The sequence below is a fragment of the Lycorma delicatula genome, chromosome 4 (assembly GCF_047948215.1).
Source record: "Lycorma delicatula isolate Av1 chromosome 4, ASM4794821v1, whole genome shotgun sequence".
NCBI lineage: Eukaryota > Metazoa > Arthropoda > Insecta > Hemiptera > Fulgoridae > Lycorma > Lycorma delicatula.
In genome coordinates, this window is record NC_134458.1 from 58,143,392 (window position 1) to 58,161,666 (window position 18,275).

Below are 18,275 nucleotides of genomic sequence, written 5' to 3' on the forward strand. Positions count from 1 at the left end.
CACGAATCGATAGTAAAATATACTAAATTTCTTCTCAGTGGATTATTGTTTATGCAAAAACGTTTGCCCGCTGAGATGCAAATTCACAAGTAAACGATACATACATGTATAAAAACATGAGATTTCAAACGCTACGATCTGAAATTTTAATTTTGACAGATCGTAGTAAATATTTATGAAAAATAAAGACATAATATAAACGAAAATATTGAAAATATAATAAATTGGCAAACCGATTTATAAAAACACACACATGTGTATATATGTGTGTATATATGTGTATATATATATATATGTATATATATCTACATATTTAAAACTAAGTTCTAAGTATAAAATTGTTTTAAAGCAATTTAGTTTTTTTACACCAGATTTTATAAAAATTTATTTACAAAAACAGAAGTATACTAGAAAAACCTTTAAAAATTTATAAAAATCTCTGATTAATAAATTAACTTATCTAATTATATTTGTATTTACCTCCATCCTGCGTAAACCTGACTCTAGTTACTGTATATAAAAAAAACTACCAATTAATAATAAAAAAATTATTCAATTTCTATACAACAATAAATACCTTTACATCGATGCAGAAATTCGAATCGGTTCTTATAATTACTATTGGAAATTACGGTTTATATGTTAACGCACTTAATGAATAATGATGACGCGTTTACAATACGTAACGCTGCAATACGAAGAGATTTATAATTTAATATTTTTTCAAACAAGAAACTAAGTATATTAGTATTACTCATAGCCGTACAATAAAATACATATTTATATACCACAAAAAAAGGAGACCTTTTTTAACATTTCAATCGTACGATAACTTAAATCAACGTATATAAAAAGAAGACAATATAAGTATAATCTAATATCAGACACAACAGGGTATCGTTTTAGTTACAGAAAATATTTTTAACAGATTTAATAGAGAATTCTATATACTCTTGTAACAATTTCACAGAATATTAGCGCAATTAACTATTTTACACGAACAAATCAATTACCGGCACTATTTATTATTTAAATCAAAATACGTTTAAAAATTGTTAAGTAGCGAGTTAATTTACCTTTAAAAAATCAATAAATTATAAAATATTCTAACTGTATAATAATGGCTAACTATAATTATTATATATATATTTATTTATTTATAATATTTATTATTTTTATATATCATTATTATACAATTACAATATTTTATAATTTATTGATTTTATAAACGTAAATTAATTCATCGCATTACAATAATTTTTAAACATATTTTGATTTAATATATATGTATTAGAAAATCGTCGATATACTATGTTACAATTTAGACGTTAATAGTTCTTAAAATAATAACGAATAAGTATCAAAAATACATTCATCATAAGGTGTCCCACTGCGAATATTTTTTCTCCTCGAAATAAAGTTAAGTAATATTTTAACTTAGTATCTCACCGAAATTAATTTTATTTAAAATCACAACTATTTTAATCGGCAACAGTAACACGGCATAAGTATTTATTTTTATAATTATAATTAGTTGTTATACGATTACATTATTTTATTATTTATTGATTTTTTAATACCGTAATTTATTGATAAATTTAATATACGAGTAGCTAAACTTAATCGTAAGCCTGTTCGATGCGTTAATGGTCGCTCAAAGACGGCTACCCGTTACAATTCACACAAAGAATATTTATTATCAATCTCAATAAGTAATATTTTACACGTCACCGCAGTCTAAATATATTTTTTTCTTCTTTTTTTCCTTTTTGCTCTCTTCGAATTCAATTGAAGAAATCTGTAGGGTATACCGATACGTTTAAAATAATCCCCTGTAACTTAAAGGTTTTTGTAAGTAAAGCTACGTCATTATTATAATGAAGTAATAAAATTAATAAATTTCATTACATTTCTGACAATAAAAACTGTCACACAAGAGTATAAAAATATAAATAAATTTATTATATTCGAATATGAAAAAAATTCAGAGGTGCCCAAATAATGATGAATTACATTTAATATAGGGTCTATTAGTCGAATGTAATCGCATTCGTTAATTATTCCGTGTTTAGAAAATTTGACAACCGTATAAAATTATTCCCAATTTCTATTAAAAGAAATTAAATGAATTAAAAATAAATATATAAACAATATTAAAAATGTATAAAGAAATATAATAATTACACTATTTTCAATATTTGTAAAAAGTTTGTATATACATATATATATTATTAAATTATGTAAATACCCAAAAGCCAAGTTTCAACAAAACAAATTTAGAAACCGAATATAAATTTTTTATTTCAAGAAGTAGCATATATATATATATATATATATATATATATATATATATATATATATATATATATTTGGATATTAAACCCTTTGTAATTAAAATTATTATCCATTAAATGAAAACACCCTGGTAACAGTAAATTGTTTAATGAAAATTAGATATTAATTTTGAAAGATAAATTAAGCGTAATAAATTTCGTTCATCGATTCTCAAGCTGTTGACATAGCAAGTTTACCGATACCGTACCGACGAACCGACCGAAATTACAACCGCCCAAATTACCATGGGACTACTTAACATTAAATTTAAAAATGTTGAAGAAATATCAATCACAAAAATAATCAATACAGAAAATAATATACTGAAATTCTTTTTTCATCTCAAAAGATGAAAGTAAAAATTGAGAATCAAACTCAATATATTTAACACATTTTTCAAAAAAACATATACATGGCACATTCTGTAAAAAGAAAAAAATATAAATCGGTGAAACAATTGTGAGTGACAAGAACAATTTTTCGTTTTATTTATTTCATAAAAGTCATATTTATTACGGAGGTGTTAATAATGTGTATACATTAACTACACATAAATACTCAAAGATAAAAATAAATAAATAAATATATATATATATACATATACACACACACACAGTGTTTCTAGAATAGTGGGCTGGCTATACTTTTCGGATTCTACTTGTAAAACTAAATAAAAGATATCCTTAGGAAAAATGGCAATTTCTCCTTCATTCTCCCTTGACCACCGTCCGCCATTTTTTTTTACATAAAAATTTATATCTCAAGTTCGGTTAGAGGAATCACATTAATATTTGGTAGGCGTCTTGGTAATAAATTTTTATTAAAGTAGCAAAAAATCAGGACTTAAATACCTTTTCAAATTACAAAATGGCGGCCATGTTTATTTTTCAATCCGTAACAACTCCATAAATATTAGTTTTAACAAAATGTATGTTATTTACTAAAGTATTAAGCCTTTTATTTTGTAAAATCGGTCAACAAATAGCCGACTTATGGCCGAAAATTGATGTAATTTTGTGCCTGTTTTCATGTTCTCCTCTTTACCTTGAATTCGATTAGGTATTGTTTTTATTTATTGTTAATTCTAGTATTGTAAGTTAGTATCAAATTATTTAACATTAATTTATTACTAATGCAATTATTTATTAATTATTTAATATTGAATTTTATTGTGAGAAAATTATTACTTAATTTGATACTAATTTACAACACTAGAATAAACAATGAATAAAAACAATTAATATTTAATCAAATTGATGGTAAGTAGACATGAAAACAGACACAAAATGACATCAATTTTCTGCCATAACTCGATATTTGCTAACCGGTTTAAAAAAATAAAATGTCATTTTGTTGAAAGTAAAAGGGTTAATATTTTAGCAAAAACATACATTTTGATAAAAGTAATATTTATGAAGATATAACAGATTGAAAAATAATCATGGCCACGATATTGTAATTTTTGAAGGTATTTAAGTCCTGATTTTTTGCTAATTTCGTTTATTACCAAGGCGCTTACCATATATTAATATGATTCTTCTACCCGAACTTGAGATATAAATTTTTATATAAAAACAATAAAATGGCGGACAGGGGAAGAACGAAGGAGAAATTGCCATTTTTTGTTTAGTTTTACAAGTAGAATCCGAAAAAGTATACTAGCCCACCAAGTATAGTCAGCCCACCAAAAGTGGTGGTGTGTAGGGTGCCTCTAAAGAGAGGCACCCTACACACGTGCACGCGCGCACGCATGCGTGAGTATATGTAAATGAAATTAAATCATTTAGATTAATTAATTCAGATAACTATTAATTTTTATTAACAATCATAAGATAAATTCCGGCAGATTGAAGGTCGAATAATAGTTATATATAATAACATTAACTATTTATTATCATTAATAAAAGACTTGTTTAAAAAATTATTGATATATAAACTTCGATTCAGATTAATTAACAGAAAAGGCTGCAGCAAGAAATAATCAATAATAACAAATTTGAAATATCAAATTATCAAAAATGTTCTTCAAATTTAAGGACTTTTAAAAAACATATTAAATTATGTAAAATATATATAATAATAAAGTAAATTACTAATAAAAGATAAAAATGTTACACTTAGAATTACCATCAGATCTGTCTGCAATTACAATGGAAAAGTTAATACGAGCGAATTATTCGTCTAAAAATATAGAATACGTTAAAGTTCATTAATTTTTAAAAGATAATTAAATCAGGTGACCTTAGTTTCAAGCGGCAGATGTCATATATCAGCGCCGTCAGGTAACGGCGTCAGCAATTTTAACGCTCCCGTTTTCGTTACGACTGAAGGCGATGTACAACGTAACACAACACGGAACAGAAATTTAGAGAAACAGTTCTTCGCGTACGTAACAACACAAATGTTATTCAAATCATTCGATTAAAATAAATCCGAAATAAGTTTAAAAATCGAACCCGGTAATCGATAAAACCTTTTTTATTACAATCGCAGTAGAAGAAAGATTTTAATAATATTTATCGATATAATAGTATCTTATTTATTCTGAAACTTTACATATCTTACAAAAGGGACTTAATTTTAAATAAATAAATCTATAATACGATAATTTTAGAACAAACGACTGAAAAAAAGGCTGCAAAAGAAACTGGTCGACCGATGTTGCGAATTAAGATTAAGAATCTTGATTACGATTTAAAAAATTAAACTAACGTTTATGAAAGTAACAAAAAAAAAACACTTAAATTTATGAAATTATACAGTTAAATGAATAATTTAAAATCGTACAAAAAGCGTTTAGCAAAACTGTTAGGTAATTAGAACCCCCTAAAAAAAATTATATAATACGATGACAATTTGTTTAAGTTCAAAAATAATTAAATATATTCCAGAATAGTAATATCGACCGATTTCCTTTGCTTTTTTCTAATTTATTTATAATTTTTAAGTAAACGTTTTTTTATATAAAACTGTTTTAAGCGAAAATTTAATTCTCAGAAAACTGATGTAAATAACGTCTATTAAAATTAAACACAAATTTGAAAAGTTTAAGTTTAATTAGAAACAAAACACACCAACTGGATCGGAAAAGCGATACAATTTTAAACAGAACAATTTATATGTAAATGCTAAAACTTCAAAAATAAATTTGAAAGACATCCTTCTAAAACATATTAAACATTTTTATTTTTTCAGAGGTTAGCAACAACAGCTGATCAACAATTAAGTTTAACGTCTAGCATTTGCATATTCATTAGGGCGGTGTTTATGCTGTTATTGTTCGATCAGTGATTCCCAATGGGGGATACCACAAATTGTTTTCATTTGGAGAGTTGAGGGACATATTGATAATTAATGGTGAAGTAAATAAAAATAGATCGCTGCTGTGCGCGAATACCGGAAAAGTTAACCAAAGAGTATCCGATCGTAAAACATTTGAGGCTTTGAAGAGGCGAGTTCGAGATACAGGTATGCTTAAACCACCACGATTCGATGCTGGTCACGAATATTTTGTGAGAAATGCCAACGCTAAAGAAGCAATATTAAATGCGGTACAATTATCTCCCACCTCAAGCACCAGAAAAGGTTGTCGCATCGCTTTCATGTTTCGCAATCAAGTGTGTGGCGAACGTACGGGAGCAACAATTATACCGGTTCCACACAACACGAGTACAAAAGTTATTACCATCCGATTTTGATAACAAATGAAATTTTGTCGATGGTTAATTATAAAATGTGAACATCATCCCGATTTCCTCAGTAATATTCTAATTACTTATGAATTCTGTTTTACAAGAAATGGCATTGTAATTATTGAAACACTCATATTTTGGTGTGTGTGTGTGTGTGTGTGTGTGTGTGTGTGCGCGCGCAAAATAATGAATTTTTTTATTCTTATAAGTGAAGTAAAAGCTTTTTGATCAATAATTTATCACGTTTTCTTATGGGAAAAAATTTTTTTTATGAAGTAGTGTTTAATTTTGAAGAAATATTAAAATGCCAATTACTTGCAAATTTAATCAAGATATTGCAACCGGTTTAAGACCTCAATGAAAAATTTTATAAAATTGTAATGGTCTGCCACAGGCAAAAATTGGTTCAAATATTAGCTTTATAAAAAAAAAAAGTAATATAAAATTACGTAAAGAATTAAATTACCTATAAATTACGTATAAAATTACGAATACGTAAGAAAAAATCACGGAAATATCGCACAGCTAATCTATAATAATGTTAGTTTTATTAAAAATAGGGAGGAAAACTGTAAAACTGTTCAACTTTTCTAAAATTAAATATACGTTTTCACAGTTTTCTAGACTTTAACGTAAACAGAAAACTACCTGGAAGTCACGAATAGGTACAAGTTTTATCTTTAACATAACTGGGAAAGTTCACTAACACTTACGGAATTGAGGAAGACAATTAAAAACAACGGCTCCGGTCTTCCATTTGTATCAGAATTAAGGTTTCAAGGATTTCGTTTGATAGAAGTCCTAATTTTACTAATTTTTTTTATAAGATATCGCTGATAAATGGTTTTACTGAAATTATTCTACAGTAACACAATACTCGTACAAACACTAACTGGTAATTCTCGTAAGCGTAATACTCGTATGGTATAATCACTATCAACAGTGTCGTTTACATCGAGAACAATTTAGATCGCGAATAAGAGGCAACCGGCTCGATATTTGAAATTAAGCGATTCTATATTTCTTTATCCGCACTTATACCACGACGAGTCAACTGTTTGCATGTCGGTAGCTGATGTAATGCAACCCACCGGGTCGGTCTCGTGGTGAAAGCGTCTTCCAAATCAGCTGAGATCTGGAAGTCGAGAGTTCCAGCGTTCAAGTCCTAGTAAAGGCAATTACTTTTATACGGATTTGAATACTAGATAGTGGATACTGGTATTCTTTGGTGGTTCCTCCATTTTCCTGTTTAGCCTCCGGTAACTACCGTTTAGATAATACTTCAGAGGATGAATGAGGATGATATGTATGAGTGTAAATGAAGTGTAGTCTTGTACATTATCAGTTCGACCGTTCCTGAGAAGTGTGGTTAATTGAAACCCAACCACCAAAGAACACCGGTATCGACGATCTAGTATTCAAATCCGTGTAAAAATAACTGGCTTTACTAGGACTTGAACGCTGGAATTCTCGGCTTCCAAATCAGCTGATTTGGGAAGACGCGTTCACCACTAGACCAACCCGATGGGTTATTCTTTGGTGGTTGGGTTCGATTAACCACACATCTCAGGAATGGTCGAACTGAGACTGTACAAGACTACACTCATACATATCACCCTCATTCATCCTCTGAAGTAATACCTGAACGGTTATTCCCGGTGACTAAAGGAAAAAGAGACAGCTGATGTAATGTAAAAATTGTTATTATTATTGTGATCTCGTCAAATTTTTATTGATTTTTCATTCTTATCTTTTAGTTTAGTTTTTTAAAGGGCATATATATACCTCCACGAATCCCAATCAATATTTACAGCTACATAGTTTTGTATATCGTGTAATTGGTGTTACACACCGTTAAATGACGTCATTTGGTGTAAGTACGTACGAATCGTCTAAAAAAAAGTTTCCTTCTTCATCATCAACCTCCTTCTCTTAGCAATCCCTTTATCCGTACGCATTTATTTTTTCCTTCTGTCAATTTCTTTCTGGTGAATCTGTCCCGCCACTGTTATCCAAATTAAAAATAGCTAGATCACCCTGAGTGACTGATAACCTTTCCTCCCACTCCGCTAATTTGTTTAAAAACAACCTGGATTTTGAATATTTAGATATGATCGTAATCTCGGGATAGACTACTTCAAAGAACCACCCGGTAGAAAGCACAGGTCAAGGATAACAAAACCAACTTAAGAATCAAAAATAGTTCCTCATATGCTCTAGCAATGCAAAAAATATATAAACAGCACACGTTTATTATATTATACATACAAGGCTTTGATTAACCTATTTTCAAGAAGGGCGATCTCATTATGATCTGTAAACATAGGACTCTGTCAGTTTTCATTGTTATTTCGTAGTCTTAAAGAAGCTTATTTCTTGGATAACTGTACTCGGTTCTTTAGTGATATTGTGTCAAGCCAGAAGGTATACACATGACGCGAGATAAAATGTTGTCCTTAATGTGGATTTTAATGTATTACACTTTAATTAAATATAAATACTAGAGAATTGTTAGGAACTTCAATGAACCATTTATCGTTCTGGGTTCCGAATATGTAATAAATTATAAAGGGAATTAAAGTTTAATTAAATAAATTCACGGTTTCTTAAATGCACTCCTACGTTTTTATTATTGCTAATTCGAAAAATGAAAAACATAACTAATGTGACCTAATATAAATAAAAAAGCCAAACGTTTTTTATTAACTACCCGGAAACTTTTGTCCGAACGTGCAGTTATTTTCTTCTTTTAAAGGATAAAATTTTAAATCAATACATAATTCGGGATGAAATGTGTTTAGGGCTTTACAGGTTATGTAATCTAAAAGTTTTCCGAAAAATATTTATTTTCAAAACTATTTAGTATGTAATCCAAAACTACCGGTGACCCTCCTCATAAAAAAAACTCAGAATATATATAAAAAATGTAAGTTTTTATATAACAAAAAAAAAATCTAAATATAATCTAATATTTTATTTAAAATGCTTTTTTTATTAAGAATTTTTTATGTTATTTATTTTTTTGGTTGTTTTAATTTATTCTTTCATTTTCTTGTTAACAATTACTTAATGTTTTTCATTTTGTTTATTTTTTAAATAAGTTTTCTTATTTGGTTTTACCAAAGGGCTCATGTTGAAGCTTCTACTTCTGGTTCAATGATTTTGGCCGGTTTTGATCATGCTAAATCTGATGCACAAAATCCTTCAGAAAACGAATTCCGTCTAAAAATCCAGAATCATTGGATCTCTTTTCCATCCTATTGGGAGTTCATTAATTAAAATGATCGGACCGATTATTTATTATAACTTCAGAGAATATAACGAAAAATATAATATCCAAAAAGATATTTACATAAACAGCTGCTATTTAATGTTTAGTCCTCTTTAAACCCTTTAAAGATTAAAGATCAAAATAATTTAAGCACAGTTTTCTATTAGGGTTGTCATAAATAAAATTTCAGTTTTCTAGAGATTCAGGAAGTTCGAGAATCAATGATGAGCAAATGTGAGGCTACAAACACACACACACACACACACACACACACACACACACACATATAATTTCCTTTTTTAACACATCACTAGTTTTAAACGCATATAAATTTCCCGAATCGCAGTTCGTTAGTCAAATACATATTTTAAAATACTATATTTTTTTTAACTCCCTTGCAATGTTACGGTGCAGAACTAGATTTTATACTAACAATCGCAAAAACTATTATCGATAGTTTGGCTTATCTGCTTTTCATCAGCGATTAATTTATTGTTATGATTCTCATTCGACAAAAATGTTAAATATTTTCATACTAATTCATTTTTCTACTCTTAATTACTTTTTTCTCCCATGTGTACGTTGCAATCTGTTCAAATAGTGAACAATAGGCAACCACCCCCCCCCTAGGCTCAATGAGTGAGGATGATATGTATCACACGTAAATATGGTGTAGTCTTGTACACTCAGGCCGACTATTCCTGGGACATATAGTTAATTGAACCCCAACTACCACCAAAGTACACCGGTATTCACTATCTACTATTCAAATCCGTATAAAAACAACTAGCTTTTACCAGGAATCGAACCACAGAATCTTCCACGTCGAAAATCAGCTGTGAAATACCTGATTTGCGACGAGTTAACCATTAGACCAGCCCGGTGGGTTCTGTTAATTTGAACAGTAATTTTATATATCAAGTTTATCTGAAAATTCGTATTTATTTTTTATACGATTACAATTTTACGTATCTATTTATGTCGATTAAATTATTTAAAAGTGTTTTTTTACTTGTCTTAAATATTTTTTTTTTTTTTGATTCGATACCGGTTTTACTACAGATTTTTAACAAAACACCTGTTCATTTTCCTAAATATTACTTTTAATAACTTTATATTGAAAAATGTAGTGTAAACCTTCTACAGCAGATTAAATATCGTTCTCTTTGTTTTAATTATTTTCAGTCGTTTTTATACGACTTTCCCTTAACTAATTTTCCTTTTCTATTTGTTCTGTCAACCGTTTTTCTTCTTTTGTTTTACTTCTTTATAAAAATGAACGTTTATTAAAATATTAAAAATGTAAGAGAATGTTGTATTTTTAATGAAGTATGATGGCAAGAATCGACCGGAATAGTCTTTTCGGAAAAACTTTTGTTTTTTCGTAATTTCTAAAAAGATTTTTAACTATAAATTACGCTTATTAATTCTAAAAAAATAAATAAAAACAGTATTACCATCTGTTTCTTCGTCCCTTCTTAAAGAGAATAGTTTACCGCGATACCTTATAGCATTTTATTCATATCTTCTAGCCCATTTATTAATACCAAATGGTGATCTTTACATCGTTTTAAAATATATTTCACGATACATTTTTATTGTACTAATATATCACAACCTTGAGATAATTTAATAACAAACTGGCACCTCATCGGTTATCAGTGATTTTAGACGCAGTATTTACCATCGAATATAACGATTTCGTCTTAGTATATTCTAACATTCGATTACTGATGAAAGATAAATCTAAACAATTTTAGGAATGACAAAAATTGTACATTTGTTTCGTTCAGTAACATGATTTTACGAAACAAATTTTTTATAATTTTTAAATAGAGAAACATCGACTTCAATTACATTTTAAATTAAGGTATTTTTTTAATATTTTTACTACTTCCCGACTAAGTTTTTTTCCTAAGATCGCGTGCACATGCGTACACTTTTTAGGGTTAAAAATAACTTCTTTTTTTTAAATTTAATTAAAAGCAAACTAACATTAATCTTTACTCCTGGAAATCCGATCTAATAAAAATTTACGCCTATTCGAATAAGCGAAAAATTCGTATTACCAGGAGGACATATTCCGAGATCAAAGATCAAGAATTAAATGGAAGTAATTAACCCTTCCTCTCGTAGTAAAAGTACTAATGATGATTACTTTTAAGATAAAAAGTTTACATATTTTTTATTAACGCAAGAGTACATTAAAAATCATACAAATTGCAATTAACGCATTCAAAAGGAAAATCTAACATAAAAAAGCGTTTATTTACGGAACCAGATTTCTATATTAATAAAAATCAGAAAATTAATAAAAAATACATAGTATTAATATTGATAAATAAAGATTCAGAGATAATAGATTACAAATTTAAAAAAAAAAGATATACAACAAAGAACGAAATATATAGACGTATAACATCGATATACCATATATCCCCATGTACCACCCGCAAAAGTTTGTCCGGTATGACGGTTTCAAAAATGGTCTGCGCATCATATATGGATTGTTAGATTTCACATCGATAACGATGTAATCATTAAACTTATTGATCGATCCGTATAGATTTGGATTACAAACTGTTCTGTTTCGACTACGAACTTACATCCAGTGAAATAAAGTATTTTACATAGAAAAAAAACTTGGCCACAACTAATTTCCGGTATAGAAAATAAAAACTCTTATCTACGACGTACCGCTAGAATTATCAGAAACTGTCTTTTACATTTTTCTCGCACATAGAATAATTTAATTTAATACGAAAATATTTTTATCGATCGTTTGTAATCGTCTACGATCAGTTTTCATTGCGACAACGACCGTTCAGTACGTAAAAGTTACGTGTACAACAGAACTACAAATCGAATTAAAAAAACGATTGCCTGGTCCATTCACTATTCCAGAAAAATTACGTGTTGTCGCTTACACAAAGGAGCATAGAAATCGTGCTACGGGCAGAAAATTTGATACAGCAGTCTTGCATTCGTGAGTGGCGAAAGAAAGAAAATGAATAGCTCGTAGTCGATAAAAACAGGAAATATCCGGAAACAGAAGAAAAACTTGTACCGCATATACGGAATATACATTAACTTGGCAGCGCGTACTTTGACGCGAATGTACGTCAATTTGGATACGCGATTTCTATACAAATTTGTCAGATTAAAGGCCTAAAAATCGCTAACAAATTAAATATAGTTAGGGATGAATTTAAGCTAATTTTAACCGGGTACGCAGATTTCTCTTCCGACATAACACAACGGCTTACGAAGCTAAACCGACAAAGATACGTCATAAATTTACGAAAAAGGAACAATTATTCCCTAGATCAAATTTGGAATGCGGACCAGACACCGGTGACTCGAAATTCCACCAAAAATTGAAAATGTAGGTGCAAAGCGTGTTCGTATACGAATTGCCGGTTACGAAAAAAAACGTCGCTGTATGATGCCAAAAATACTTTCAGATGGGAAGAAATTATCTTCATATGTAATTTTTAAAAGAAACCATCTACCGAAAGGTGAAAAATTTCCACCCGATATTGTCCAAAGAGCATAATTCAAGGATGAATAATGATTCGATAAGTACCAGACCAGATTAAATGCATCTGTAAGCTTCGACCAGGCTTTATTACGAAAGCCTTCCGTACTTGTAAAGCACATTTTTAGGGGTCATAGGACCGATGAAGTAAAACGAAAGCCGACTGCTGGAGAGTGCGATCGGGTTATAATTCCTAGTGGGGTGACATCTATTCTTCGACCTCTAGATATCTCCTTAAACCGACCGCTTAAAACCGAACTACGTAAACGCTACAGAAACCGGATGGCCAACACGAGACTACATCATCCGGTAAAATTAACAAACCTTCTTCGATACAGATTTGTAAGTGGATTACACCGACTCGGTCAGAAATACCGGATGATTTGATTAAAAAATCGTGTAAGAAATGTTGCATTACGAACGCTCCTGATGGATTCGAGGGCGATTGTTTGTGATTAAGTGATTACTACCGATTGCAATTCTACAGATGACGGAAACTCTGATTTGAAGAAGCCGTTTCTGATCGAAACGAAGCATCGATACAAGTATTTAAGGTAAATATCTATTATAATTTCTATGCTTTTAAATAAATATTTACAGTGTAGAAGATCGACTGGCATTATACAAATAAAAAATACTGTTATACTTCGATCTTCTATGAGGATTTTGTAAATAAAATGCAAAAAGTAACATTTTTTCAATTTTCCAAATCCGGGTGCGCGTGGTACATGGGTGTACACTGTACTAAATGAACAAACAATTCACAAATGTAATCCGGTTTCTGATCGTACTTCAAATACACGTCTTCCTACTTCACGAAAACTGCCAGCAACATCGGTTGACGCCGGATCAAGAAACGGCATCTATCACTGAAGACGGTAGCAAAAGCGACTGAAATCTTTATCGCATGAGTTTTTAAATCATAATATTAAATACGTTAGACGTACTTTGCAGTTAAATATTAATAGTTTTATAATTTTCAGAAGGGGCCATCGTGGGCATAAAAATCGGTAAACAACGACTTTAAAGGTTTTATTAATGAAGTAGATTAATAGCGGTTCAAGGTTACTGTAACGATAGTACATCGCGTTTATGCCGAACGTGTTATTCATTACTTTTCATAAAATCGATGGTTTTAACCGGTTATATATTAATTCCGATTCGGTTCGATTTGTCGTAAAAGCAATCGTGTCATACAGACACGAACATTAAAACTAGACTATTCGAACAATAAAACGGAAATTAACACAGATTCTTTTATGTAATTATTTCGCAGTTTAAATTGGCTAAGTTTTTTTAAAAGTTCATTTTCTAAATAAAGTACACGAATTGCACTTCCAAAGATATTTTTGTAAGGATCAATTCCTTTATCGGCGATGTTGCCAGCGGCACTCATCTGGGAAACCGTTTCATTACACCGTCAAAAAGAATAATCAATCTGTATCGTTCATCTATTTAATTCGTTGATTTTATCAAATTTCATAACTCTAGTATACGAGTTTGTAGTTTTATGTGCCGTGTATACTCGCATACCACGGTTAATATATCGGTAAACACGTCAGGTTTTTATAAGGTGATTTACAAAGGTTGATTCCGCGTATAATTTAACGTCTATAAAAAAATTATATTTTAAAATACGTAACATGCAAAAATAACGCAAAAAAGAAAATTAACCGGTTACACATTAATGAAGTACGATCTGTTTTGTGCGATTTGCCGAAAGATCAATAAACGTTTCTATCTTTGTTCCTTACTTACAATATTATGAATAACACACGAATTATAGTTTACAAGCTAGTTCTTTTCCAAGCTGTACGAATCGAGAGTAATATTAATCGCGAAGAATTAAAGCTTCATTTAAGGCGACAAGATTAGGTTAGTTAGATATTTCGTTTTCTTTTTTTCAAGTTACGCGTTTAATAATTTTATAAGATATTGTATTACTTAACATTTGACCGGTAATATTTTGCTCAGAAAATAATTACTAAAAGTAATTATTATATATATTATTATATATGTGTATATTACACGTAACGGTTATGCGATAACAATACGAAACAAAACTGTTGTTTTCTTTTAAAAAATAACTGTTTGCGAATTGTAATCGATGAAAAAAACAGTCAACTCGTTTTATACTTATATTAACAATATATATCTTTTTTATTATTAATTATTATCGAACGATATTTAAATGTAATCGCTTTTATGTTTATTAATAAATTCGTTGTATAAATTGATGTGTTATAAAATTTGACAACTTTACTTTATTCTTAAATCGATATTTTATGCTACAAAATGACGATTAAGTACATCATAAATGTTTTAGATTCTATAGAACAAGCTGTAATCGGGAAAATTATAAAAAAAAAAAAATTTTTTTTTTGTTTAAAACTATTTGAAAATGACTAAATTGTAATATATCTTACTATAGAATCAAATAAATAAAAAATTATGTAAATTAAAATTCTATTATTTAAAAAACAAAAAATTTTTATTTGTATAGTTTTACTAAAAATTTTGTAAATTTTTCCAGAACGTTTTTACAAGTTATCCAGCGAATTGATAACAGAAGCAGAACCAAAGAATTACTACTTTTACACTGTTAATCATTTTTAACTGTAGTTTAAGGTAAATGAAAATATATTAACGTAATTCAAACTGAAATGTATAAGCTTATACTGCTTCTTCCATTACGCAGCCTGTGCAGTAATTAATCATTTGCCTTCTGAACCTTTCTGTAAAAGTCATTCCAGAAACTGCTCATAAAAGAGCAGTTTTTATGAGCTTATTACACAGGATAATTGCTTGTAAATTAAGATGACAGTCGATTTGGTATATCGAAATATACTTTCGTAGGATGATTGAAAAAATATAATTCAAAAAAATATTTTATGTTCGCATAATATTAAGCTTTCTTTTACATATAACGAAATAAAAAACGCTTGTGTATATTTCAGGTGTCACAACCTAATTGTTGTATGTGGCCTACTCATGACAAAAGACAATCCTACAGTGGCATAGCCGTTCAAAAATAGTAAACATCATCACACTCCGTGGATACTAAGGAGTGAGGAATAAGCGATTTCTTTTACAAACTGCTCGGCTATTACAACATAATGTTTATTACACGTGACTCAAAAGAGAAAGAAAAGCAATTTCACACGCTTCAATTTCCTTGATCATCTCAGGAAGTAGCATGTATAAAATTTAAGGATATGAACTAAGGGTAGATTGTTAACAGACAGATTTAATAAACCTATAGCTCATCATGGTTAAACGAGCTGAACATTCGAGTATTAATAAATCCGTAAAATGTCTTGCAACTTGTATAATTTGTTACAAATACAAAAATTTTATTGTTTATAATCACACCTTCGGTCATATTATCAATACTTTTCCTCTGTTTTAGAGAATGTGGCTAAAGAAAACAACCTGACTTCTGATAAGCTGCTGAAAATAAATCAGTTTATACAGCAACATAGCATAAACACAGTAGCTACTAGCAATCTACACTCTTATTACACACCCATTTTTTTATTCGAAGATTGGACATTAAAACACGGAACCTCTCACTTGTTACCACTGAGACGTGTGATGTGATCTGTTTTTGCAAAAAAAAGGGATACAGTGCCACTGAGTCCATCTACAATTGTGTCGCATTAACGTTAATGAAGTTATCAGTATTGTAAGAGATTGGCGACAGATAACACAAAATGTGCACAGATACACATGACAAGTTCAATATTCAATTGCGTCTGATGAACAATTGCAAAAATTGGACTAACTCTGCCCGATGGGACATTGTTTCACAATTTCTGAACTTTCAAATGGATTTCCACAAATTTCAAGAACATCTCTTTATAGAATTATATCAGAAAACCTGGATTTCCATTACTTCTTTGTAATGTTAGTACCAAATCGACTTACTGATTTACATAAAATTCAAAGATGGCCAGGACCTTAACATTCATAATTACTACTTACGAAAAATTGATGGCTATCTTGACAAAATTGAGAAGGAATAAGATATGGATCAAGTTCCTGAACAAAGACTGGGTTATAATCCAAACAACTGGGGACTTGTTTACTTAACAAACGAAAAAATTTCAAGCTGAACCGCTAAAAAACTTTTAACACAGGAATTTTTTGGATAGTCATGCGACCAGGATCCCAATAACATCAGAAATTTATTGTGAAATGTTAAAGAAGATTATAAGATCAAACCAAAATAAACCGCACAGGATGATCATGAAGGCAATATTTTTCTCCAATTTAGCAATGCATGACCCGTTCTGCAATCATGCAGTGGCTTTATTTGAACAGTCTAAGTGGAAGATTTCCTACAATCCCCTTATAACTTCGACTCTGTGCAAAGCGACTAACATATTTTCAAGATGAAAGGCTTGCGGATTACCCAGTGCTTTGAAACCGATCAGGAGCTCACAGATTACTCACCGGGATGGTCTAGTGGTGAACGCGTCTTCCCAAATCAGCTGATTTGGAAGTCGAGAGTTACAGCGTTCAAGTCCTAGTAAAGCCAGCTATTTTTACACGGATTTGAATACTAGATCGTGGATACCGGTGTTCTTTGGTGGTTGGGATTTAATTAACCACACATCTCAGGAATGGTCGAACTGAGAATGTACAAGACTACACTTCATTTACACTCATACATATCATCCTCATTCATCCTCTGAAGTATTATCTAAACGATAGTTACCGGAGGCTAAACAGGAAAAAGCAAGGAGCTCACAGATTAATTAGAGGCTTTGTACCCTGACCACAGAGTTCTTTAATGAAGATTGCAAAAGCAGGTGTTGGAGAACAAAAAGCGTCTAAATAGGAAAGCCTAAATAGTTGTAGAAATATATAATATTACAGGAATGTTATAAGCGGTCTAACTAGAAATGTGAAGAAACAATGTAAAAAACATCCATATAATAATTTTTTTTTCGGGCCAATCGCAAGTCAATGTTGGAGTAATAAAAACTCTTTCGAAAGTAAAAACTCTGGAAACGAAAGGTATAATCACTACACTTGTTGTGTGGAAAGTCAAGACTAACAAAGTGCTCCTACCTCTACTCTCACACACTGAGTAAAATGACTCATTATTTATAATTTTCTGTCCACTAATTTAGCTTACACCAACACATTTCTCTAACTTTGCTAAAATGAAAAAGAGAAATATATAGATTAGTGGGCATTAGTCTAAAAATAACCAGATTTATCCATCTTGATTAAGTCCTTATTATATTACTAGTTAAAAAATAAAATGTAACAAATCTATTAAAATCAAAAGGATTACTGTAATTATTTTTATTCTCAGCATTTTTCAGAGTACAATGTATTTCAGAAAAAAGTTCATTTATTTTAAGTCAGCCAAATTAATCAAAGAAAACTTGCCTACTTTTCTTTAATGTCTTGTACAAATATGTTGTTA

At 29.8% G+C, this 18,275-nt stretch overlaps 1 protein-coding gene across 3 annotated transcripts in view; it reads right to left on the reverse strand.

The window, feature by feature from the left end:
* Positions 1–18,275, reverse strand: part of Smr (nuclear receptor corepressor smrter) — a 336,086-nt gene that overhangs the window by 92,558 nt on the left and 225,253 nt on the right. The gene's annotated exons all lie outside the window — the stretch shown is intronic.